Source organism: Aythya fuligula, chromosome Z (assembly GCF_009819795.1).
Source record: "Aythya fuligula isolate bAytFul2 chromosome Z, bAytFul2.pri, whole genome shotgun sequence".
Taxonomy (NCBI): domain Eukaryota; kingdom Metazoa; phylum Chordata; class Aves; order Anseriformes; family Anatidae; genus Aythya; species Aythya fuligula.
The window spans coordinates 29,862,203-29,889,119 of record NC_045593.1 but is presented as its reverse complement, the minus strand read 5'-3'; positions in this window follow the sequence as shown (position 1 = coordinate 29,889,119).

The window sequence follows — 26,917 nt, the reverse complement described above, 5'->3', positions numbered from 1 at the left end:
CAGCCGCTCCTCGTAGGACTTGTTCTCCAGACCCCTCACCAGCTTCGTCGCCCTTCTCTGGACCCGCTCAAGCACCTCGATGTCCTTCTTGTAGCGAGGGGCCCAAAACTGAACATAGTACTCGAGGTGCGGCCTCACCAGAGCCGAGTACAGGGGGACGATCACCTCCCTAGCCCTGCTGGTCACACTGTTTCTGATACAAGCCAGGATGCCATTGGCCTTCTTGGCCACCTCAGCACACTGCTGGCTCATATTCAACTGACTATCCACCATCACTCCCAGGTCCTTCTCTGCCTGGCAGCTCTCCAACCACTCATCTCCCAGCCTGTAGCTCTGCTTGGGGTTATTGTGCCCCAGGTGCAGGACCATGCACTTGGCCTTGTTGAACTTCATAGAGTTGGCCTCAGCCCATCGGTGCAGCCTATCCAGATCCTCCTGCAGAGCTTTCCTACCCTCGAGCAGATCGACAAACGCGCATAGCTTGGTGTCATCTGCAAACTTACTGAAGGTGCACTCGATGCCCTCGTCCAGATCATCGATGAAGATATTAAAGAGGACCGGCCCCAGCACTGAGCCCTGGGGAACGCCACTAGTGACTGGCCTCCAACTGGACTTCACTCCATTTACCATGACTCTTTGGGCCCGGCTATCCAGCCAGTTTCTAACCCAATGAAGCATGCACCAGTCCAAGTCAAGAGCAGCCAGTTTCTTGAGGAGAATGCTGTGGGAGACGGTGTCAAAAGCCTTACTGAAGTCAAGGTAGACCACATCCACAGCCTTTCCCACGTCCACCCAGCGTGTCACTTTGTCACAGAAGGAGATCAGGTTCGTCAAGCAGGACCTTTCATAAACCCATGCTGACTGGGCCTGATCGCCTGCTTGCCCTGCAAGTGCTGCGTGATGACTCTCAAGAGGATCTGCTCCATGAGCTTCCCTGGTACTGAGGTCAAACTGACAGGCCTGTAGTTTCCCCGGTCTGCCCTCCGGCCCTTCTTGTAGATGGGCGTCACGTTTGCTAGCCACCAGTACTGGGACCTCCTCCAATAGCCAGGACTGCTGATAAATGATGGACAGTGGCTTGGCCAGCTCCTCTGCCAGTTCTCTCAGTACCCTTGGGTGGATCCCATCCGGCCCCATCAACTTGTTCACATCCAAGTGTCGTAGCAGGTCACCAACCATTTCTTCGTGGATAGTGAGGGCAACATCCTGCTCCCCATCCCCTTCCACCAGCTCAGGGTACTGAGTATCCAGAGAACAACAGGTATTGCCGCTATAGACTGAGGCAAAGAAGGCATTGAGCACCTCAGTCTTTTCCTCATCTCTTGTAACTAAGTTTCCCCCCGCATCTAGTAAAGGATGGAGATTCTCCTTAGTCCTCCTTTTTGTGTTGATGTATTTATAAAAACGTTTTTTGTTATCTTTAATGGCAGTAGCCAGATTGAGCTCCAGATGAGCTTTGGCCTTCCTAATTTTGTCCCTGCACAGCCTCGCTACATCCTTAAAGTCCTCCCTAGTGGCCTGCCCACTTTTTCAAAGATTATAAACCCTCTTTTTCCTCCTAAGATCAAGCCACAGTTCTCTGTTGAGCCAGGCTGGTCTTCTTCCCCGCCAGCTCGTCTTTGGGCACGTGGGGACAGACCGTTCCTGCGCCATTAAGATTTCCCTCTTGAAGAGCGCACAGCCTTCCTGGACCCCTCTGCCCTTCAGAACCACCTCCCAAGGGACTCCACCAACCAGTGTCCCGAGCAGCTCAAAGTCAGCCCTCCGAAAGTCCAATACAGCGGTTTTACTGGTCCCCTTCCTGGCCTCGCCAAGAATAGTGAACTCCACCATTGCGTGGTCACCCTGCCCAAGACAGCTCCCGACAATCACATCCTCCACCAGTCCTTCTCTGTTTGTGAAGAGAAGGTCTAGCGGGGCACCATCCCTGGTAGGTTCACTAACCAGCTGCGTCAGGAAGCTATCTTCCACGCTCTCCAGAAACCTCCTAGACTGCTTTCTCTGGGCTGTGTTGTGCTTCCAGGATATGTCAGGGAAGTTGAAGTCCCCCACGAGAACAAGTGCTGAAGATTTCGCAACTTCTGTCAGTTGCCTGTAGAACTCCTCATCCATCTCCTCATCCTGGTTCGGCAGTCTATAGCAGACCCCAACCAGGACACTAGCCTTGTTGTCCCCGCCGATCCTAACCCAAAGGGACTCGACCTTGTCATTCCCAGCCTCGAGTTCTACAACCTCGAAAGACTCTCTAATATAGAGAGCCACACCACCACCCCTTCTGTGCTGCCTGGCCCTTCTGAAGAGCTTATAGCCAGGCATTGCAGCACTCCAGTCATGAGACTGGTCCCACCACGTCTCCGTGATGGCAACCAAGTCGTAGCCTGCCTGCTGCACGATGGCTTCCAGCTCCTCCTGTTTGTTACCCATGCTGCGTGCATTGGTGTAGATGCACTTCAGCTGGGCCATTACCTTATCCCCCAGCCTTGCCATTGTTCCCCCTGGCACAGCCCCAACAATCCTTGCTTCAGCCCCATCCCCCTTCCTACCTAGTTTAAAGCCCTCTCAATGAGCCCTGCCAGCTCCTGACCCAGGATCCTTTTTCCCCTAAAAGATAGGGACCCATCTGCGGCCATCAGGCCAGGTGCTGAGTAAAGTGCCCCATGGTCGAAAAACCCAAGATTTCTGCGTTGGCACCAGTCCCGGAGCCACGTGTTTAACAGGTGGGCTTTCCGTGTCCTCTCTGTACCCGTCCCTGCCACCATAGGGATGGATGAAAACACCACCTGCACTCCCGCTCCATCCACTAACCGTCCCAGCCCCCTAAAGTCTCGTTTGATAGCCTTCAGGCTTCTCTCTTCAATGTTGTCACTGCCCGCCTGGACTATCAAAAGAGGATAATAATCAGAGGGGTGTACCAGGCTGGGAAGCTTCCTGGCAATGTCCCTGACCCTGGCCCCAGGGAGGCAGCAGACTTCCCTACGGGTAGGGTCAGGCCGACAAATAGGGCCCTCTGTTCCCCTAAGAATAGAGTCTCCAACAACAATAACCCTCCTGTCTTTCTTGATGGAGGCAGTCCTGAGGCGTGGAGTCGACCTCCTTGCCCTAGGCATCCTCCTGGAATTGTACTAGAGGAACTTCTGTGTTCTGTATACTAGGCCCAATACATTTTTATCATTCATATTTAAGCCTGCACACACAGACACACATACACACACAAAAAGATTTTAAATACTTGTTTTTCCATGCTTATTCATTTCTCATTTTTGACATAGCATTGTCTAGTTTCTTTAATTTTTCTGTAGAAATCATAGTATAACGATCATCGTAATAACAACTGGTAAAGTGAGTCCAATACTTTTCTGCAAGAATGGGATTAGTAGCAACATTTTCCTTAGGAACTTTCATTTTAAAATTGGGCAGTTGCTTCTGAATGCTACTCTATTCCACTTAATATAGTCCTTATTGGAGCTCTAATAATTCACTTCCTTGGGTATTTAAGTAGTAGAAAAATGGAGACTCCACCGGAAATATCTCAAAATTGCTTCAGATTTGTGTTCTCAGCTGTAGATAATTTGGCTTGATTTTTGTTTGTTTGTTTGTTTTGCTTGTCATGCTATGCCTGCCTTAGACTTACTTCTTTTCAGCACTTTGAAATCTGGGCTTCAAATATCCCCAGATGGATGCTCAACATCAGTTTTTGTTTTGAAAGTGCTAGTTTGGTCATTATGTTGTTATGACCCAACTCATTCCTGAGAGCAGTAAAGATTATCTTTAAAGCTGTATGTATTTTTCCTGCTTTTTCCCACAATGTATATCCATTGTACTTCCATTTGTGGTTTTATTTGCATGTGTAGCTTTTTTGTTTTGTTTTGTTTTGTTTTTCTACATCCTTTGCTTTGTGTACTTGGATCTGTAGACGAAGCATGCTGGATTTGCCTGTCTTAATATCTCTTTGTGTTCGTTGAGGGTGTCCTTGTACCATTAGGCACTTGTTTCATCTCACTAAATTGCAAGAGAGCTTATGCAAGCAATCACAGTACCGATGATGTTCTAATAAATAATAATGATAATAAAGACTGTCCTACTCTAAAAGCTGTACCAATCTTTGCCTTGCACCCTTTGAAGTCTCTGGCTTCATCAAGTTGGACTGTGCTATAATATTACTAGTATTCTCATATCTTTATGAGCCTGATTGAGAGGTTTATTTTTGTAAAGCATAGAAAGCCTTCAGTACTTATAATGTAAAATTCTTTCACTTTATTGAGAGACTCAGGAAGGATTTCCACTCTTCCTCTGTATTATAAACCATGTTTAAAATTATTTAAGGTCATATGGGGCAGCTTGCATTTGGCAAGGTAGGAACCTTACAAAGAGATTGAATTACATCATGCGAGTTTATTTTCATGGAGTGATGTTTTCTTGCTTTTTTTTTTTTTTTTAAGAGAGAGGAGGGCCTGATTGTGAATTGTCTGTGGGCTAAATTACAAAGTACTTGAAAACAGTCTCTGATTTCAGCAGAAGGCCTGGTATCCTCTATATTTTTGCTGGACTTGAAGAAGGAGGACCAATGAGAAGAAATGCTGCTGTGGCTAATGTGTCAGTCATAATGCTGTTTTTAGACATATGAACTGCCATCTTTCTCAAAAGACATTGTCTATTAGGGTGGCATTAACTGCAAAGTCATTACTGTATCTGCAACCTGCATATATTACAACCATGCTCGTTGCACAGTCTTCTGTTTTCCATCCATTAGAAACACATTCCACATTTTTCATATATGGAAATGTTGCCAGATTTCAGGAATAGTTCTCTTTGTAGAAATACACAGTGCACAATTAAGAAAAATTATGCCCTTTGCCTCATCCCAGATTTCTGTGCTGTGTTCCTCTCCACAGTGAGAAAATATTAGATTCAGTCAAAGCTAGTTTTTGTTTTGTTTTGGTTTGTTTTGTTTTCCCCCGGAGAACTGCTCAGAGAGACTATATATGCTCAGAGAGTCCATATATTCTGAGTAAGGCAGAGGTTGTGAGTGGGTTGACGATCACTGCTCCTCAACCCTCTATGGAATTCTAGGCAATTTCCTCAAAAAGAATAAATTATGCGTGTGTGTGTAACCTGCATAAAGAAGCACAGTCTTGCAAAAACAGTTTTAAGATTTTTTTTTTTCTTTTGTTGAGCATATTTATCAGATTCTTCTTTAGGCTTAGCCTAAACTAACTACAGCTGTACTACATAGAATCATAGAATGGCTTGGGTTGAAAAGGACCTTAAAGATCACCTAATTCCAACTCCGCTGCCGTAGGCAGGGATGCCACCAACTAAATCATGTTGCCCAGGGCCTTGTCCAACCTGGCCTTGAACACCTCCAGGAATGGAAGGGGCATCCACAATATTTCTTGGCACCATGTTCCAGTGCCTCACCACCGTCATAGTAAAGGATTTCTTCCTAATCTCTAATCTAAATCTATCCTCTTTTAGTTTAAAACCATTCCCCCTTGTTCTATCATTATCTATCCAAGTGAAGAGTCCTTCCCCATCCTTTTTATAAGACCCATTTAAGTACTGAAAAGCCACAATGAGGTCTCCCTGGAGCCTTCTCTTCTCCAGCCTGAACATCCCCATCTCCCTCAGTCTTTCTTCATATGAGAGTGCTCCAACCCTCTGATCATCTTTTGTAGCCCTTGTCTGGGCTCATTCTAACAGGTCCACATCTTTCTTGTGTTGGGGGACCCAAACCTGGATGCATTGCTCCAGGTGGGGCTTCACAAGGGCAGAGTAGAGGGAGACTGTCACCTCCCTTGACCTGCTGTTGATGTGGCTGAGGATGCAGTTTGCCTTCTGAGCTGCAAGCACACACTGCTGGCTCATGCTGAGCCTTTCATCTGCCAGAAACCCCAAGTCTCTCTCCACATGGCTGCTCTCAATGAGTTCTCCCAGTCTGTGCTCATGTCTGGGATTGCCTTGACCCAGGTGCAGCACCTTGCACTTGGACTTCTTGAACTTCATTTGGTTCACATGGGCTCACTTCTCCAGCCTATCTAGGCCCCTTTGAATAGCATCTCTTCCTTCTTTGGTATCAACTGCACCATGTAGCTTGATGTCACGTGCAAACTTGCTGAGGTGCACTCAATCCAATTGTCTGTGTCATTGATTAAAATTTTAAAAAGCACCAGTCTCAAGACAGACTCCTGAGGGATATCACTCATCACTGGCCTCTACCTGGACATAGAGCCATTGACCACAACTCTCTGCATGGAGACATTGAGCCAATTCCTTATCCACTGGATAGACTACGCTTCAAATCCACATCTTTCCAATTTAGAAATCAGGATGTCATGTGGGACCATGTCAAAAGCCTTACAGAAGTCCATCAGTTGGTCTGGTGAGAAAAGGAAGTGTGTGCTTAACAATGATATTATCAGTACTTTAAATAGTTCTGCTTTTGCTGAAAACAGGTAATCCTCTCCTCTCCTCTCCTCTCCTCTCCTCTCCTCTCCTCTCCTCTCCTCTCCTCTCCTCTCCTCTCCTCTCCTCTCCTCTCCTCTCCTCTCCTCTCCTCTCCTCTCCTCTCCTCTCCTCTCCTCTCCTCTCCTCTCCTCTCCTCTCCTCTCCTCTCCTCTCCTCTCCTCTCCTCTCCTCTCCTCTCCTCTCCTCTCCTCTCCTCTCCTCTCCTCTCCTCTCCTCTCCTCTCCTCTCCTCTCCTCTCCTCTCCTCTCCTCTCCTCTCCTCTCCTCTCCCTATCATCATAGCAAAGTGTTGCTTCACCAAAGAAAAGAATAAGAGCTTTTAAAATAAAGACACATGAAGGACACAGTAAGTTAGTAGAGAGATGCATCTATTGTTGTTCTATGGAAGTAGTGTTGTAAAGGTAGGCATGTGATCAGGGTGCAGTCAGGAATCTGTGAATCCAAATCATCTTGCAGGATGCCATTAAATAGCTGGCCATCACAGAGCAGATTCCTCACAAAAATAAATAAATAAATAATAATTTAGTGCAACAAGCTTATCCAGGAATGAATTCAGGCTCTGATTAGATGAGGCAAGGGAATAAGAATTAATTGAAAGAGTATTGTGTCACAAAGCATATAGATTTCAAGGGTGGACCTAGGTTAAAAGATCTGTTCTTAGTGCTGTTAATACGTTATGTAAGCTGATAAAGGAAGTGTGTGTGTGTTCATCACTAACAGGAAAAACTGTAGTTTCTACAGATGCAATTAATAAAACAGAGCGGTGTGAATTTGTATGTATGTATGCACGTATACACAAATGCACATGCACACATTCAAATGCCATACTTCCAAATGAAAACCATACTTCCAAATTGTCAATTATAACTGTGTAATCTCAACCTACCTGTGTAATCAAAACCTGTAATACTTTTGTTAGGGTTGCATAATGATTCTCCAGTTTCCACTAGAGTTTGATTCCTTTCTCTATTTCACATGCATTGTTACATAGCTTTTAATTACAGTGTCACATAATATTTTCTTACACAGTATCAGAGCATTGATTTCACAGAAGTAAACAGATCCAAAAAGTCACAGGTAATAAAGTGATGCTGTCCCAGTACAGCATTAGCAGTCATGCATTCAGGCCTGCATTACAAGCACTGGCCTGCTCCAACCCAAGTCACTTTTTGCTTTTTCTGAATTTTGCATTTATGATTCATAAAAAGTAGGAAAAATAGCATGGAAGCACTGGTAAGTGTTTTAAAAGGCTTTAATTTTATCAGCTGTATTTATTCCCTGTTCTCTTTGGCCATTTTCCATCTGGAAGAAACAGTTTTACTGATCTCTTGGAGTGTAAGAAGAACCTGTTGACATTCTTACAGATCCTCAGTCTAATCTCTGTGCTTACAGTTTGGTCTGGCTCTTCAGCAGCAGTTGTGAGAAGCCCTTGCTTCATCTTGGGTGCCTTCAGGACTATGAAACAGTAGTTCTGTTATCTGCCCTTACTTCTGATGTCCGTACACCCCACAACATATTAAGTTTTTATCCAGTTTAAGGGGGATGTCAAAGTTTCTCAGGGGTATGTTGCTAGCATTTTTTAACTTTGGGAAAACAATATATTCCCTAGTCCTGCTCTTATAAATTAGAGTAATCTTTTGACAAAACATTTTCATTCTATTTAAAGGAAATTATCAGGTCTTGGCAGACACCTGGTATATATACTGTTTCAGCTTGTGTAGTTGAACTTGAAAAGATTTAGAAAATCTGAAAGTCAGGCCAGAACTGGAACAGAATGGGAAAAGACAGGTAGTGTCCCCCAGCATATAATTTTGGCTCAAATATTTTTAAAGCATATTTGAAATACATTTTAGGGAACAAGTTTGTAGTAAGAATGAACTTCCTAGCTTAGCTGTAAAGTGTTATAAAATGTAACAAGTAACAGCTAAGACATGCTTTTTGAACCAGCTAGTGATTTGCCAGAAAAGAATACTGGGTCAAAGTGGCGTAAAAGATAGCTGGAGACAGATATGTTGGACTTTGCTAAGACATTTTCTGAAGGTTAGAGGATACCTATACTCTTTTTCCCTGGCACAGCAGTGGCGTCTGCTCACTTTGCTACACCAATTACTCTTAATCTAGTAAGAAAACAATGTACTAGAGAATGGTGTGCATGGCTGACTTTGGCTCAAGCTCAAATATAAATTAATATTTCTTTTACTGCCATAGGAGCATTTATTTCAGGTAAACTTTCCTCATATTTATAGATACCAATAAAAATTCCATGGATGAGAAAGCGGGAGAAAAGGTACATCTTTAAAGAGATGGACCAATGTAAAAGAGACATAATGCTTAGTAAAACTCTGTCTAAGCATTTATAAGCCTTTTGCACAGCTAGGCATATAGTTTGGGAATGAAGGAGGATCTACAGCATTCTTTCTGCAACCCCAACCATCTTCGTATGGTTTCCATAAGGTCAAGGCAGAATTGCTGTCCATTTACATGTAGAAGAATAGTGGATAGTACCTCAAAGATGTTCAGATGTCACCTGCCATCCATAATGGCTTAGAGTGAGCAGGCAGGCCTACTCTGTGTACTGGAGCATTTAGAAAGAGGTTCAGCCTTACAACATGCTGTTTTGTCTGAAGGCTGTAATTTAGTTTGTGTGAGGAGGGAGGTATTAATGTCCTGGCTGGGTTTCTGACCCCCTTAATCCAGCAGAATGATAATTTATGGATTGGAAAGAGATTTCTCTCTCTTATTTGTAAATACAATAATTTCAGGAAGATGTAGAAGAGGAAACAGCAGCAGAAGAAAATAAAGTGTAGCCAAATCAGATGACCTTTCTGTGGAAAAACTGATTTGTGTACATATTCTTTGTCTGCCACCTCCTAAGTCTTATGGCCTCTGTTACCAAGTCAGCTGAATAGGACTCCGGGGTGAGGCACTCCATTATAAATATATCCCTTGCTTCATTAGAAGGAAAAAAAAAAAGAAAAAAGAAAAAAAAAAAAAAAAAGCATAGAGCAGCAGTGCTAAATCTGGGAGGGACAAATATATTCTGCTGTCTGTTTCTAGTGCAGGTCTCTGAGAACAAGTTGGACTGAGTAAAGGTATTTTCAGCACTGAAACTGCAAATATTGGAAAGAAAAATTTCCACTTACGGCTCTTTTCCTAGGATATGCTTATCTTGATCTTTACTGATTCATTAATATATCATGCAGAAATGACTTTTAGCTGTCTTGACAGGAAAACCAGTCCAGAAATCCTACGTAGATTCCTCTGATGTTTCCACTGAGCTGAAATTCCAGCATGCTGACTATAAGACCAGCAAGAGCTCTTCAAAGTCTTAAAGTCTTTGAAGTGTTAAAATCATTATTTTGAGGTGATTACCTGTTTGCAGTCCTTTGGAAGAAACTATTTTGCAAATATTTAGCCCTTCATTTAAATATAAATTATTTTAAAAATTATAAATGCCAGCTGAAACTCATGAAACATTTTCTATATAATAATAAACTGATTCTTCCCCAGTGAGGAAGAGCATAAGAAGTGTTTGCCTGAGAAGTTTAAACTCCTGTGATGTGCATGCTCAGCACTAGCAAGTACATCCTGTGCTTCAATCATGTTGTAAAGTTCAGCATGCAGTTGTCTCTGGTGGAGGACTGGCTTAGACCTCTCCAGTTATGCCGTTTAAGGGGATCAAAGCTTTGTTGTTAACATAGCTGGCCAGTGATTCAGTGCTCAAGGTCTGTTAGTACTTCTTACATATAGGGAACAGGAAGTGATTAAGAAGGCTGTTTATTTTCTTCTTGTTCCAGGACTGTATTGTTGATTTCTGATGTATGAAGCATAAACAAAGCATGTCAGAACAAGTCAGTAAGCTCCTCCAAAGATCTAAAGACCCAAGATCCAAATTTTTGGATCTGAAGAAATATTGTCAATTATCTAGTGGAAGGACAGGACTATGAATTAGTCTTTTGAGTGTAGGTCATTATAAAGGATGGCATTGATTTCAGAAGAAATTCCTCACTGTGAAGTTGGTGAGACACTGGAGCAGGTTGCCCAGAGAAGCTGTAGATGCCCCATCCCTGGAGGTGTCTAAGATGTGTGTATCGATCTGCTCAAGGGTCGGAAGGCTCTGCAGGACAATCTGGATAGGCTGGACCAATGGGTTGAGGCGAACTGTATGAGGTCCAACAAGGCCAAGTGCCAGGTCCTATACATGGGGCACAATAACCCCAAGCAGCGCTACAGGCTGGGAGAGGAGTGGCTGGAAAGCTGCCAGGCAGAGAAGGACCTAGGAGTATTGGTTGATATGTGGCTGAATATGAGCCAGCAGTGTGCTGAGGTGGCCAAGAAGGCCAACAGCATCCTGGCTTGTCTCAGACACAGTGTGGCCAGCAGGGCTAGGGAAGTGATTGTCCCCCTGTACTCGGCTCTGGTGAGGCCGCACCTCGAGTACTATGTTCAGTTTTGGGCCCCTCGCTACAAGAAGGACATCGAGGTGCTTGAGCAAGTCCAGAGAAGGGCGACGAAGCTGGTGAAGGCTCTGGAGAACAAGTCTTATGAGGAGCAGCTGAGGGAGCTGGGATTGTTCAGCCTGGAGAAGAGGAGGCTCAGGGGCGACCTTATCGCTCTTTACAGATACCTTAAAGGAGGCTATAGCGAGGTGGGGGTTGGCCTGTTCTCCCATGTGCCTGGTGACAGGACGAGGGAGAATGGGCTTAAGTTGTGCCAGGGGAGTTTTAGATTGGATATTAGGAAGAACTTCTTTACCAAAAGGGTTATGAGGCCTTGGAATAGGCTGCCTGGGAAGTGGTTGACCATCTCTGGAGGTCTTCAAAAGATGTTTAGATGTAGAGCTTAGTGATATGGTTTAGTGGAGGACTGCTTATTGTTAGGTCACAGGCTGGACTAGGTGATCATGGAGGTCTCTTCCAACCTAGATGATTCTGTGTTTCTGTCAGATCATGCTGGGTGTGTTTGAGCAACCTGGTCTAGTGGAAAATGTCCCTCCCTGTGACAAGGGGGTTGGAATTAGATGCCTTCCAATCCAAAACTTAGTATGATTCTGCAATCTTTACACCCATTTAGCTCTGTCCCATTGAGGTCTATTTTTGTCTCAGCTTAAGATACTGATGTCACAAGACTTTTTAATAGGAAAGCGTTGCTTATTTTTAAAGAAAAATAGAGGTATCTCAGCTTCTAGCTCTGCTGTTCTGAACAGTATCATACAACTTTGAACAATTCAGCTCCAGCACACTCAGGCATGCAAGCAAAATAGTATGGGAGGTACTGTTTTGATAGTTTGGTTCCAGAAAAAAAGAGCAGATCCCTGAAAGAAGGTTTTCTTTGAGATTTTCAGCTTTTTATGTCACAGAGCAACTTAAAAAAGGCATGAAAACTTTCAAGTTCCTGTTTCTTTTCATTAACGATTGTTCTATTCCATCTGAAGTCAATCTCTAATGTGCCTTTGTAATTGAAAAGACACTCAAGTCTGGAAGTAGAGCTCTCAAGGCGTTTTCCTTTATATTGTTTTTATTAGCTTTACAGAGAAACAGAGAAACAGTTTCTACAGAGAAACCATTTATAAGTGTTAATTTTACTCCTGCACCCCCAAAAACACAGGTAAAGGCATCTTTAAAAGAAAAAAAAGTAAGAAAACAAGTTGTCTGAAGTCAACATGACATTAATCTACAGGTCCCAATTTTGATGCATTGTATTAAGGGACCTGGTGTTCAAAGAGACTACTGGCAGCTCTCCTCCCTTGCATGTGCCAGGTGCTCTGGCTAGTCTGTGTTTCTTACTTGCAGGCTGGAGCAGGATAGATGCTGGAGTCCTGGCAGATGTCACTGCTGGTGAAGAAGAGTTTAGGTTCCAGAAGAGAATGACAAAGCCCCTGTTTGGGACAGAGGGCTGACCTGACACAAACACATCTCTGTAGGAATCTGCTGTAAAACAGCAGATGTTCAGTCATTTCTGACTCACAGTGCTTTGCTATAAAAGTAACTTACAACTTCAAATTTTGATTCCTGCCAGAAGCTGATTTCAATATTTTTCAAGTGGTAGAATTTCAGTTTTAATGCTCAGCTGTGTTCAGAATGAACATCCAGTGTCACAAAGGGAAGTGGTTAAGTGATGGGACTAATCCCATCACTTAATCAGTATCAGTATCAGTAATCCTAATCAGTAGGTCAGGCTGAAGGTTGAACTTGATGATCTTGAAGGTCTTTTCCAACCTTAATGATTCCATTCCATTCCATTCCATTCCATTCCATTCCATTCCATTCCATTCTAACCCTATGATGTTCCATGGTACTGTTCCTCTTAATACAGAGATACATTTAAAGATCAAGGGAACATATTCTCCAGCAGTCATATCCTACCCTTTGATGTAATCCCATTGTCCTGAGGGTCTTGAGCATGAACATCTGAAAGCAGGATCTGGATCCTACTGACTAAGACTAAATATTGAAGTAGTAAGTAGTGTTGATCAGGTTGTTTATGGGGCATATTCCAAATTCCTCGCACACTCATAACCTAAAACCGGGTTCATTTAATACAGGGGACTGAAAGAACATATTAGCCCAATCAAGTTAATATTAGAACTAATTTGTCAGGGCACTAGAGTAGCAAAAATATAAGTCCAGTGGAAAGAGGGTTGAGTGGTTTCAAGAAGTTTACAGCATAAGAGAAAATAGTGATAGGAGGGACCTTAAGAAATAATTTAGTCTATTTCCCTTTTCTGGTTATAGCTGTCATTGCTATTGGCATTGTTACTATCTAAGCCATTGCTAAAAATCTCCAGTGATGCCAAGTACATAGTCATATGCAAATATCAAAACTATGATGTTTAGCCATTGTTGCATTTAATGAAAGCTTTAACAGCATCAGATGAGAAATGTGTTGTGTTAGATTTTTCTGCCCTGGAAGCACATTCTGATCTTGAACTCAACCAGGAAAGGATCTCTGAAATTTACAGAGGTCATCTGTTGTGAGATCATATACTAATCTCTCTGCCACTTTACTGGGGAGAAGTGAGGGACAGTTACCGCTTTCTGTTGAATTTTTGTGCTTGATTGAATCTGTCAAAATTTATGTACACCTCTCACTTGGTTCAGAGCAGTCCACTATTAGCTAAACACAGAGATTACTCCTACTCTAAGGAGCTCAAATGCGTGTTTTTGCTGAGATAGCTAAGAATCTGGGGTTCTGTGTTTCTGCTTTCCTTAAAATATTTCTGCTTTCCTTAAATCAAATGCCTTTTTTTTTTTTTTCCTTTTGAATGTTAAATGCAAGAAAATGAAAAGATTTTTCTTCATTCAGCTAATTGAAAATAAAATGTAACTGGAATATCACAAACCAGCTCTTGATCCATTTCTGCTCTTACTGAAATCTATGGCAAAATTCCCATTGACTTCACTGGAGCAAGAAAGCACATCTGATCTGTATAACTGATGATTCCATGGTTAAACTTTCCCACTTGACTCAAAAGGTACAAATTATTTTTATCTCTTACCCACTATAAAAAACTTAATGCTTGCAAATGTGCTTTTTTTTTTTTTTTTTTTTTTTTTTCTCACTCCATGCAGTCCTGTCATCAAGATTTTCTAAAGGATCTCATATTTGGAAAAATAGGTGTCCTGTTCCCAGATAGTATAGCAGTCCATTCATATTCATTAGGACTGATGGTTTTTTTTTCTTTCCTTCTTATTCTTGAAAATTCACCATTAAAGTGATCATGTCCCTGGTCTTGGTTTAGAAATTACTCTTGCTGTGTGTCCTTTCATTCCTCTTGTAGAAATGAATCTTCCTCTGTACTGACTATGAGTGGTTGTGCTTGACATGGGAATTACCATGCTGGGTCATATCTGAGGTCCCTTTACGCTTGTATCCACTCTCCAGTAATAAACTGTACTGAAACTTGTTATTAACTTACCATCTTTTCGTTTTAATCCTAATTTGGTTTTGACCACACTAATGCCTTTTGACAATGAGCTGATTTCTCAATAGAAAAGTCTGAGAATATGTGAATTTTGCTATCATGCATGTTGGTCTCTGAAAAATAATATGGTAACTGAGATTCTGCTAGTAATGGTCTGCTGGTGATGTCAATGGTAAGAAAATGAGAAGACAAATAGAAGCACAGATCCCGAGGCAGTATAAATAAGAACATAATTTTATGTCCTTCAGAGATATTTTTTTGAAAAGTGCAAGTGCAAAAGTGTAGATATGCCTGTGATCACAAGGACTTTCTAGAGGTACCAGAGCAGTGCAAGGACAAGGGGAAATAGGTGGAAGTAGAAGCATCTTTCCTCTCTTTGCTCCTTATATGCTACTGCTCATTCTTTACAGCTAGGGCTGAGAAGATGCCATTTTGGTGATAAGCAGTTCATTTTGCTCAGTCCAGTTCTGCCTTCTTGAAAGATACCAGGAAGATGGTTTTGGAAGCTGAAGCTCTCTACCTTTAATAACAAAAAGTCTAGCATACACATCAGTGTGTCATCAACCCATCAGGCAGCAAAGTCTGACATATTGGGGTAAAGAGCAACTCAGTTTTTGTTCCACTGATTTTCTGTCCTTTCTGTCATACCTACTAACATGACACCTATTGCAGCTTTTGAAGCTCAGCATCCACTGTTCAGTAAGAATGGCCTGGAGACTACCAAATGGATAACATGTCTAGTTTTTACCAAAGTTTGACTAGAAAAGCTCATCTGTTTAATTTATTTAAAATAAATAAAAATCTGTGGAGCTTATCACTAGATCTTTTTTTTTTGTTTTTGTTTTTGTTTTTTTTTTTGTTATTCTGTTTCCCAGAGGATGAGGCTTATCTACTTCTGCATTCTTTTCTGTGAACATTTTTGCATGTGTCTATAGTTCTGTTTCATGTTCTCCTTTGAATGACTTTTTTACCCTGGGATCCCATATGCATGCCCAGATAGTCTCAAAATTTCTGCAAGAGTCATGATGCTATATGGCCAGATAAAAGACAGACACCATCAGAGATCTGCTGAGGAAACAAAGTAAGACACAAATCCATGCAAACTGAGGATTCATTTGTTCCTCAGGTCATTGAACTCCTTGGTTTTGGATGTCAATTGCATCTTTTCCTCTCTTTTGATATACTCTTCTAAGAGGAATATCTTTGGTATGTAGCATCACCTTGGTGTCTTCCTTTCACAGTCATTGAAAACATGAACAACTTTGCATGATCTCAGAGTGGGGTGCACCTTTTCCCTGCAAGCAGTTTCTACTATGACAGTTTTGCCTTAAGCATTTTCCTTGTTTCTAGCACTATTTTTGTTTTTGTGAAGTATTTCAATTATTTTGGCTGATGATGAAAACATCAACTAAAACAGATCTGATATGTAAAGACATTTTCACCATAAACCTGCAAAACTCTAATATGTGGTAACTTAAGTCTTTAGAAAATACATCAGTGAAACAGAGTTCTTTGGGTAGACGGCAAAAATGTTCATCTGTGGAGTTTTATGTTACAGTGTGTTGGCTCTGCCCTACCTTACAAAGCATTTTGTTTCATAAATATTGGTTTGATGTAAGGAACGTTCATTACAGTTCATATGCTATTATCATGTAAATAATATAACTCATCAACATTTCTAAATCATAATACAGTCCCGGAAAAAATGTGCTTGCAGTTAAGATCACATAGAAGTCTTTCTTTTCTTCATTGACTTGCAGAGTCCCAGACAAGAGACATACCTGCAGGAAGACCTCTGTATAACATACTTCTGCAAAGTGGCAGAATGCAGGACAGAGAAGCAGGAGACTGCATTACAACTTTCATCCAAGCTATTTAGATGGGGATTTTTGCCTAAGTACAGACTGAATAACCAGGCCCTTAAATATGCAGAATATAGCTCTCTTGATGCAGCATCAGAAGAATTGTGAACAGAAGGGAGGAAACCCTATTTTATTTTTAATTGGAGAGATGATGCCAGCATAAAATCTCAATGTAATGTTAGAAAATGAATAGTTTGCTGTTAAGTGAGGGCAAGATCCCTGTTTGTGTGCAAACTGGGCTGTATGGCTTTATCTGATGAAGTCACAAGGCAAGGTGGTGTAGGGGAAAAAACATAGGTAGAGATGATGTGCAGTGTAGGAGATGGTCACTGTAAAAATATCTTAGGGAAGAAAGCAGTGACAGATAGTGAGGATCAAGTTAACAGACATTTTCTAAATTGAGTGTCCAGCAGGGTTAGTAAACACTAGATTTCAGATTTGTTGTCAGTAGTCTAAACATTATTTTAATTCACGGATTTTTTTTTTTTTTTTCTGACAGTGATTGCATACTTGCCATGAATTAAAACCAGAGTATTAAGAACATATAAACATTGACTTCATATGATGAGCTTCAGTCTTTTTCATAACGGACAGTTCATAATAAAGCAGTGTTATGATCTAAGAAAGGCATGTGCCGTCTATTTTAAAGTGGTGATTAGATGTTTACTAAATATTCAATGTAGAAACTAAAAGCATTTTTCATTCACCAGAGCAACTCTGCTGTTTAATAAGGGCCTGCTTCCACTGTGATGAGCACACTCTGATTGATGCCTTTCCTGTCAGCTACTCAGCTAGTCTGTACTCTATGCCCCATATCCAGACAGGCTCTTTTTGCATACAATTTGCCCTGAGTATGGGACATATTATCATAGAATCAGACTCATAAAATGGCTTGTGTTGGAAGGGACCTTAAAGATCATCTAGTTCCACCACCCCTGCCATTAGCAGAGATGCCACTCACTAGATAAGGTTGCCCAAGTGCATCATCCAATCTGGGTGTGGCACCTTGCAGTTAGATTTGTTGACTTGTTAGGTTCACATGGGCCAACTTCGCAAGCTTGTCCAGATCCCTCTGGATGGCACCCCTTCCTTCTGTTGTATCAACTGTACCTCTCCGTTTGGTGTCATCTGCAAACTTGCTGAGGTGCAGTTGATCCCACTGCCTGTTATTGATAAAGATATTAAACAGATAAAGATATTAAACAGGGGTCCCAAGACAAACCCCTGAGGGACACTGTTCATCACCAGCCTCTACCTTGGACATAGAACCATTGACCACAGCTTGCTGGGTGTGGCCTTAAAGCCAATTCCTTATCCACTGAATGGCCCACCCTTCAAATCCGTATCTCTCCAACGTAGAGATAAGGATGTCATATGGGACTGTGTCAAAGACCTTAGAGATGTTCAGAAAGATGGCATCTGTTGGTCTTCACTTGTCGTCTGATGCACTCACTTCATCATAGAAGACCACCAGATCAGTCAGGTGTGATTTACCTTTGACAAAGCTGTGATGGCTGTCTCAGATTACCTCCTTGCACAATATTCAATACTGCATGTTCCTTGACATTGCTTTCAGGAGGACCTGTTCCATAATCTTTCCAGGCACAGAGGGGAGGCTCACCAGTCTGTAGCTCCCCATGTTTTCCTTTCTATTCTTTTTAAAAATGAGAGTAATGTTTTTTTCCTTTTTACCAGTTACCAGGGACTTCACTTGACTGCCAGGACTTTTCAAATAAATATAACTCCATCAGCCAGTACTCTCAGCACCCTGACATGCATGTCATCAGGTCCTATAGACTTGTACCAGTTCAGTTTCATCAGCTGGACTCGAACTTGCTCTTTGCTTACAGTGGAAGGACTTTGCTCTCCCAGCCCTTGCCTAGAGGTTCAGGGAAACGAGAAGTCTGACTGGAAGTGAAGACTGAGGCAAAGAATGTAATGAGTACCTCAGCCTTCTCCATGTCTGTCATTAACTGTTCTTCTTTCTCATTTATCATAGGGGGTTCACTCTCCTTGGCCTTTGGAATGTGCTTTGAAACTGAATAATGCCCCTATTACACTGGACTTTATAAAGATCAGTTTTGCCCTCAAATTGCAAAGGGAGAAGATCTTTTCTATGGTGACTTATTGTGTCCATTCCTTCTGCTCTACCAGGGAGCCCTGCAAGCAGCTGAGAACCTTGCTGCGGAAGTTTTCAAGGAAGGGGTGTTGAGAAACAGTCAGCAACATACTCCCTGAAAGACCTCTTGAGTCAAAAGCCAGTGAAAGACATAGGTATTCTTTGACCATGAGGAAATTGTTCATGGGCAGTCTTGTAAAATGTCCATGCCTGGATACGTCACACGGTCCTAAAACTACTCAAGTGTACTTCCGTGGTACACCCATCTAGCAAAAGTACTTCAGGCAAGCCCCTGAAATGTACTGGTATTGAAAAAGCCTGGGAGCTCAGATGAATATTGTGCAAGTACCTAGGGAGATATAAGTTTGTCTGATCTCTGCTCTGTATCTGCTTGGCAATGTCCCAGCTGTACCTCCAAAAAGCTGCCATCTGTACCACCAATCAGTTTGAGACTGTACTAAAAAGGGGCAGAGGTTTTGACTTTGGAAAACATAGCAAGAGAACACAGCTATTAGGTGTGCAGTAAAAGGGTAGAATGTTTTTCTTTCTGATGATTTTTGCTGTCTTGCTGTCTGCCTCCTCCTTATCCCCCATCAGTGAAATTGTTTCAAAAGCTACAGTGAGCACCCCTTTCCATTTCACCAGGTCATTGTGCCTGGAAATAACATCAGCAACATGAAATTACCCAAGTATATCTTTGCACAAGAGAAGGTTTGAGTGGGAATACAGCCTTGTAGCAAGTCAGCCTGGCAGTCTGCATACCTTTTGGTCATATAATTCTTCCTCTGTTCAGTGTTCCACAGATGCCCAGGAAGCAGAGCTGTCCCACTACAGTCCTTCCCAGGGCAGTTGCACAGAGCTCAGCAGATGGCCAAACCACAACCATGTAGGGCGGTCTGTCAGGCACTGCTCCCATGTGGGCAGGGATCATGACAGTTCAATGTTGAGCACAATAGGAATATAGAAACAAATAATGTGTGGTCAGCCATGGATCTTATTGCACTACCACCAGCTGAAACAAATGTGTTTCTCAACTGCTGTCACCTCTTTCCTTGGCTTGTGAACTTTGTTTAATGCTACTCTTGAAATAAAACACTTCTCACCATCAAAGTAATGAACAGCTCCACTATCTCCATGTGATTCTTCCCCGACATATCTTTTAAGACCAAATAAAAACAAAAAGTCTTCTGTGTTACAGTTACTGTGAAAACTCTGAAAGCCAGATTTCAGATGAGACTGTACCATATTGTGAAAATTCAGGAAGTGATTGGTTCTTCTTAACTCTTTGTGTAAGTTCCAGTGATATGCTGAATGAGAAGAGGATAAAGCTGTACTCTCAGCCGTGATATGGTTGTGAAACTAATTGGAAGCGCAGTGTCACCCTCCTCACAATCTTAAGCATCCATCTTTCTCTATTCTTGACTTACTGATCTTGGCTTTGGGCACAAGGGGGATTGCATGACCTCCTGCCAGTCCCTGGATTCTGTCACACCTCTAGGCTAGTACTACAAAGTGCAGAACACTGCCCAGCTCTTCCTGGATTCTTCTGCAGCAGACAATACAGCAGGTTTATTATCTGAAAGCAAACTCCCCTTTTTTACACAGCTTTGTGGTCATTTCCTGCTGGCATTAGACACCAGCCTTCCTTTATAGTCTGTCAGTGCAAGGAGTGATATAGACAGTTTTGTAATTCTCCTGAGATGGCTGAGAATGGGGAGGGTCATATGGAACTGACATTTCCAATATAATGTTAGTTTTGGATAATCCCCCACCTCCTGCATTGGTCTGCAAACCAGTTATGTAAATGAGAGAAACCATGACAGCTGAAGAGAACTAGAAGGGTTTTTCCATGCCAGACTCAATTCTGGGACCAGGAAGCAGCATGAGGGCTGATTATTTTTCCAACCTTTTGTAATAAAGCTATGCATGGGTCTGGAGTCTTAGCAACTCTTCCACGCTGGTGTGTTTTGTGTTCTGTCCAGTGTGAAAGAAGGCAATAAAATAGTGAATCCATAAAATTCAGTCAAAACTAAAATCTATTTATCTTTAGAAGTGGTACATTTAATGAAGCTGCAAAGCCAGTGGTATCTTGTGATTTTAAACATTGAGTAACTGTTAATTCAACATAATGACAACTCTCAGAATATCTACAAAGCTTATAGAAAAACAAGACCAAGAAGTTGACAGTGTCAAGGTTTGCTTATTTGTCAAAGTTGTTGATTGTGGTTCATTGCACACAGTGCACATTAAAACACACAATGGATTTGGTATGCAGGGCCACTTCCACAACCACATGGACTAGCATGCAGGGCTTGAAAGGAGGCTGCAGCCAGGGGGTGAAGGCTAGGTATATTTGTGCTTTCAATCACACTGCAGATGTGGTGCTTTTTGTTACAGTGTGGACACTGTAAGCAAATGGAATCAGACCATGCGCGTAACTTTAATCAGGGCATTTCCTGACTCCTGAGTGCTTGAGATTTACATCTTAAAATCTTTTTGATGCAACATTTCATTTTATTTTCTGTATTGTGGCATGCAGTTCAGTGATTGAAATAGTCTATAATGCCACATGGTTTAAACAAAGAGACACACTGTCACCATTTAAAAAAAAAAAAAAAAAAAAAAAAAAAAAACCAGGACAGAACAGTAATGTGCTTTGCTATGCCACTACTAACACTGTGTTTAGATATTCATATCAGTACCTTTGAAGTTCCATCTTTATAGCTGATCATAGTACAAAACTGTCTGGAACATGACAGTTTACTCTAATTCTTTATCTTTGTGCTGATTAGGATAAAGGTAGGGCAATAGCAAAGCCCTAATCCATGAGTTCTGTATCCCAGAACTGTTTATCCACAATATTCATGCTTCATATTGCAGCACATAGACTTCCAAATTACATTATTGACATATTTTCTCAGGTATTATAAAAAATTCCACAAGATTTAACTCTGCATGCGACCGGTGAATGACTATGATACAAAAAACAAAGCGGGCACGACAGTTTTGGCCCAAGGCAAAGCTACTCTTCACCATGGGAGGCTGCATACAAGCAGCCTGGCATCAACTCAGCATCCACTCAAAACTTTTTCACCACTGTTTTCAGAAAATGGCTGCCAGGCTGCCAATGCTACGAACCTGAATGTAGTTATTCTTTTCCTTGCTTCTGAGAGGTTGACTAAATGACTTTGATTTTTTTTCTTTTTTTCTTGTAGTTCTGTGTGTGATGTCACTCCAGTACAAAACAGCAGGGTACTTGAGGACTGGGAAAAAAAATAGTTCTTTAAACAAAGTCATTTCTTTGAAAAGGTTGGATATGCAACTGAGTTTACTGAACTAGAAGTTCATAAAAGCTTAATGAACATCTCTTTCTCTAGTTTTTATAATAAGTTATATAATGTAGTATAAATATAAAATAATAGAAATATAATACAAATATTATTTAAAATATAAAAAGCTGTACTGTCACTTAATGGTGTACTGTCACTTAACGGTGTGCAACTTCAAAGACTAGTATGTTATCTACATTTCATTTCCTCAGGGAATCCCTGTACTACAGAGTCTTCATCCAACCTGAAATAAGTGTGTTATAATTGCTGAAATGAATGGGGTAGAATTAAAAATGAGAGCTGACCAAGGAGCTCACCTGTGGACTGTAAGGTCTGTAAGATATGCCTTCTATTTTGGTGGGTCTGCCTGCATTGTAGATCTTGAAGTTTCCCAGCAGCATGTTCCAGCCAGCTGGTGGAATGCAGAAGGAAAAAGCTTTAATTATGAGATGTGGTGGCACAGCTGGGGACCCTCCATGGAGATTATTTGTGCCTTGGCTTGAGCTCATTTATTTTGTCCTGGAAGGGTGGCTGCAAAATCACTTTACTTTCTCAGGGTTTGTGACAAAACCGCAACACAACCTGCACCAAACTTGGGTTGTGATGCCTCTGAATGCCCTTCTCATTCATTGGAAAGGAGTTTAGGTTGATCATTATAAATACAGATACCTTCAGTGTGAATAAAAGGATAAAAGATGTCAATACTGATATTTATTAAGAAACAGATATTTTAAAATCTCTCCACAATCAACATTATTTAAAACCTCTGTCACAGGGCACACTGTAAGTTGCAGTGAATGACCAAATGGTAATGGAGTGTTGTGCAGATGATAGTGCTGTTTGCTATCTCAATATACAGATAAAGCTGGAAGGTGAAAAGTCTCGTTAGAGAATATATGGTCACCAAGAAGGAAGTTTGTGCTTTGTCCCAGAGTTTGCTGCAGGAATAACTTTTTCCAAGCGACTATTTTCCAAGTGACTGCTCACACAGATAACCCAAATTAAGAGTCTGGAAAGATTTGATCCATTTTTGGTGCTGGATCATCTAGACAGTGATCTCAAGTAATTGTCTCAAAGGGTCTACTGTGCAGTTCAGCCTCTGTGTTCAGATAGAAGTATGCTGTCCTGCATTGCTGAACAGGGCAGGTGACAATCCTATTCAAGGTTTTTGTTTACTCATTTTCCTTCCATCTGCATTTTTTTTTGGTTTTGTTTTGTTATATACTGAAAACCTGATGCACTCTGAAAGAAGATTACAGCAGGAGAGCCTGCAACAGTATGATGTAAATGTGTAAATGGGATTTTGGGCCATTTCATATCATGTTGTTTCACATCCTTTACTGCTCTGAAATCTAAGACAATATTAGGGGAGACAAGGAGGGTTTTAGAACTGAGACGTTTCTTTTTTTTTTTCTGAAAATCTGTGGTTGTGGTATGACCTGGTTTATCTGTTTGAGACAGAGACTCATCTCTCCAAATGACTAGTTTTAAAATGCCGTTGCCATAAACATCAGCAGGCAGCATGGTTATTTTGTCCAATAAAACATTCGAATTCATTACCCAGTGTGCAATAAACCAAATGCACACACTAGGTTGAAATATTTTTTTTAATTTCAGGATTGCACAAGTCTGGGCACCAGGTGGTTTTCCACAAAGGTGGCCCGACTCTGGACTTTCCATGTTATTTTTTACTCAATTCTACACAGCCACTACCATATTAATACATCCTGTTAAATTCTAACTGGCTAGTAATTTTACATATAGTTGCACAATCTTATCTAGAAAATCTCATCATGCTCAGGGGAAGGGCGTTAACCTGGGCTGGGGTCATCCCAACCAGTGGGTGTGTTTTTTAGCATTATAAAGACATTGTAATGAGAAAAGTTTACCTTCAGACATTACTGTTCCTCTTCGTTTGCCAGCTTGGCCCAATTCCTCTTGGCATGTTGATTACCACATTCAAGTTCCTTATATTCCAGGATATTCTACACAATAGATAATGCTAGTTCTACACTCTTATAATCCAGGTTATGGAATAGCGACTGGACGTGGCAATAGCTGCCCTAGTAACAGTTATACCACTGCCTGTATTCCTTTTCTTAGAATGCAGCTTGTGAAGTAGCACTGTGTTTTTTGGCAAGTATTTTGGACAAGAGTAATTTTGAAAGAGATGGGGCTATACTGTTAGAGAATTTGTCCTCCTTGTCACAAGTGTTTATGAGAACAGAGCTATGATACAGACGTGGATATTGATGCTGGGTGAGAAGGGATTGCTGCAGGTGCTTGTAACCCTTTTATACAGGGACATGCAAATTATAAATTAAAATACCTTTATATTGAAGTAAGCCAGACTCAACAACTCTGATTCCTCCCAGGTTGATAAATTGACCTGGGGACAGGGGGCGTTCTTTACAGTTCTGCTGCCATGGGCTCATAATAGGAGTTGAGGGAAGAAATAATTTTGTATTCAAAGTAATTTTCACTTTCTGCACTCATGTCTCATGGTAGCACTGGTGTCATGGAACAGTAACTACCCCCATCTCATTTGTGAAACCTCCAGCAGATGGCTGCTGCAACGCCCATGACTGCTTCCTGAAACCAACTAACAGCACTGTCTGTATGGCTGCTGCAAGCTGGGGGAGAGCTGTGGGGTACCTTGTCTCTTCCTCTGTCACAATTCTTTTCTCCAGAAAATGAAGAAAAGGGCCACAGCAGCAGGGGTATCCTGACTTTTGGATATACTCTGGCACTCCTGTGAAGAGCAGCTTGGCAGCACTAACTTGTCTCCTTCCTCAAGCTACTTTCTAGATCATAGTGCCCCTTCCCCATATAACACCTGCCAAGGAGGATACCTTCAGTGCTGTGAATTCACCAGGTAAAACAGAAACACTTTCAGATGTAGTTTATTCCAAATGGTATAAACTTTGTCAGTTTTTCCTGAATCATGTGTGTATTATGGATTTGTGTCTTGTTTGGTTTGTTTGGCCTCACAGGTTCTTTACACATTCAGACTCCGTTATTGTTGAATTATAAAACGGTAGGACTGGTGGAGACTGCAAGAGGCTATGTGTAGTCTTTTGCCATGGTTCAAATCATCACCTGTTCTGACAATAGTTGGTTAGCAGGTCTTGAAGACCTCACAGAATATCAATGCATCAACCCTCTTAGGGGATGAACACCACTGGTTAGCTGACCTTACTGTAAGATTTTCCTTGCTGTCTACACCAAAGTTTCCTTCCTATTTATTTCACTTGAAAACCAAATGTGTCTTTGCTATTCACCATTTGAGGGAACTTCTTGGCAAGTATTCCCAGAAAGGCAATTAAAGCCTTTAAAGCCTCAGCTAAAGTTGTCTGACCAAGTAAAGGTAAAGATAGTAAAATACAGCCTGGTGGTCACACTACGATAAGACAATTAAGAGAATCAGACACTTTCTGTGCAATAGAAACACTGCAGCATCCAACAAGAGAAATCTGCTAGTCATATCAGATTACTTGTCATTCATAGATTTACTGCCTCTGGTGGTCACTTGTCCAGCATTTTACCTGGAAATGTAGTAATTTTGAAGGCATATGTGAAAATGTTTAACAGTTTCAACCTAGCGGAAGGTCAGGGGGTAATTTATGCTCAGAAATGACAAGCTCTTCTCCAGGCAATGGAGAGTTTTACCCTACTACTTAAACTTCAATTACCTGTGTTTTCTCTTTCCAGTAAAGAAACAGCATCTTGGATAATCTTAGACAAAGTATTGTGCAATAGGTCCTGAGATCAACAGGAATTTTGCTTGAGTAAGTTAAAAGAGAGGGGTGATGAAAGAAAAGCTATTAGTCAAAAAATTGAGACAATAACAGAAAGATTATTTCTAGTGAGAAATAATCAAGATAAAGGACAACTTTAAAAACTACAGAAATGCTACTATGGTGAAGATTAGTTTCTAAAATAATAGTGAAATTCTTAATAAGAAAGAGCCCTGAGACCATAAGGACCTCCCCAGGGATAGTAGGGATAAGCAGGCTCTGTGCAGGTGGGCAGCCCTCTCGGTCCCACTGTGCCCACTGGTGAGGGTGACTTCTAGTGTCCTCATTTGTCTATCTATCTATCTGTCTAGTTATTTATTTCCCTTTGAGTAAGAAGAAATATTCAGTAATCCATTATGGTAATGACTACCTTTCACTGTGCTGCCTCCATTTGTGCCTGCAGGCTCTGAGTGTTTCTTGTTGATTTCCCAGAGAAACAGTTAGCCCAAGGACTACCAGACTGCTGTGAGCAGCTACTTCTGGGAAAGGAGACAGTACACTGCTGATGAGAGTTGCCTCCATTTCTACAACCTTGTCTTATCTGAGAGGAACAATTACACTATCCTCAGAGATTTCTTTTACTAGTGGGAAGAATTAGCCCTATTATGTCTTGTTTGATGCATCACGTAACTTATAAAGGCCATGTGACTTCATTACTTTACCTGGGTAATGATTGTCTCTCTACCCCACCTTTCAGAAGACGGTATCTTTTTTAGCTGTTTGGTGTTCTGGCTTTCTGATGTATTGGCGGAAAAGATGGTGTCTTGGTGGTGTGGGGGTTTGTGCAGAGTGCATGTCTAAAAGGGTGTGGTCAGTCCTGTGCATTAGCTGCCGCAAAACAGCACTAAGTACTGGTTAAAGCATTGCACTTCAGAGGAGGCAGCTGGTCCTTTTTCCAGTCTGGACTGTACTGTCCTTATGTAACTGCTGGCTTTCACTGACAGTACTGGTGATCCTCAGACAGAAGAATGAAGGTTAGCTTCTCTTTGGGGTCTCCCATGGCAAATGGAGATGGTTCTCTTTTTAGAAAAATATGTGCAGAACAGGCCAGCAACCGTGCTAGTGAAATTTGAAGCTTTCCTGTTCTCAGTTTGATGCCTGTGCTCAATTTTATGGGATGCTGGAGTACTGTGTCCATAATGGCATGAAGTGGTTGTGAAACCCATGGCTGCAGGCTTCCTTTTTGCAATGAGGCAAGCTTGGCCTGGCCTGGCCTGGCCTGAACCTTTAACAAACAGAAATGGGGCATGAGAATAATTTTTCTTATAAATCCAATCTTTAAAGCAAAACTCTTGTAAAATGTTATGTTATGTTGTTATGCTATAGCTAAAATAAAATAAAATAAAACAAAAGGTAAGCAAGTAAAAATTTATGGTAATTTAGCTGTGATGTTATTTCAACATTCTTGCAAATGTTGAGTGA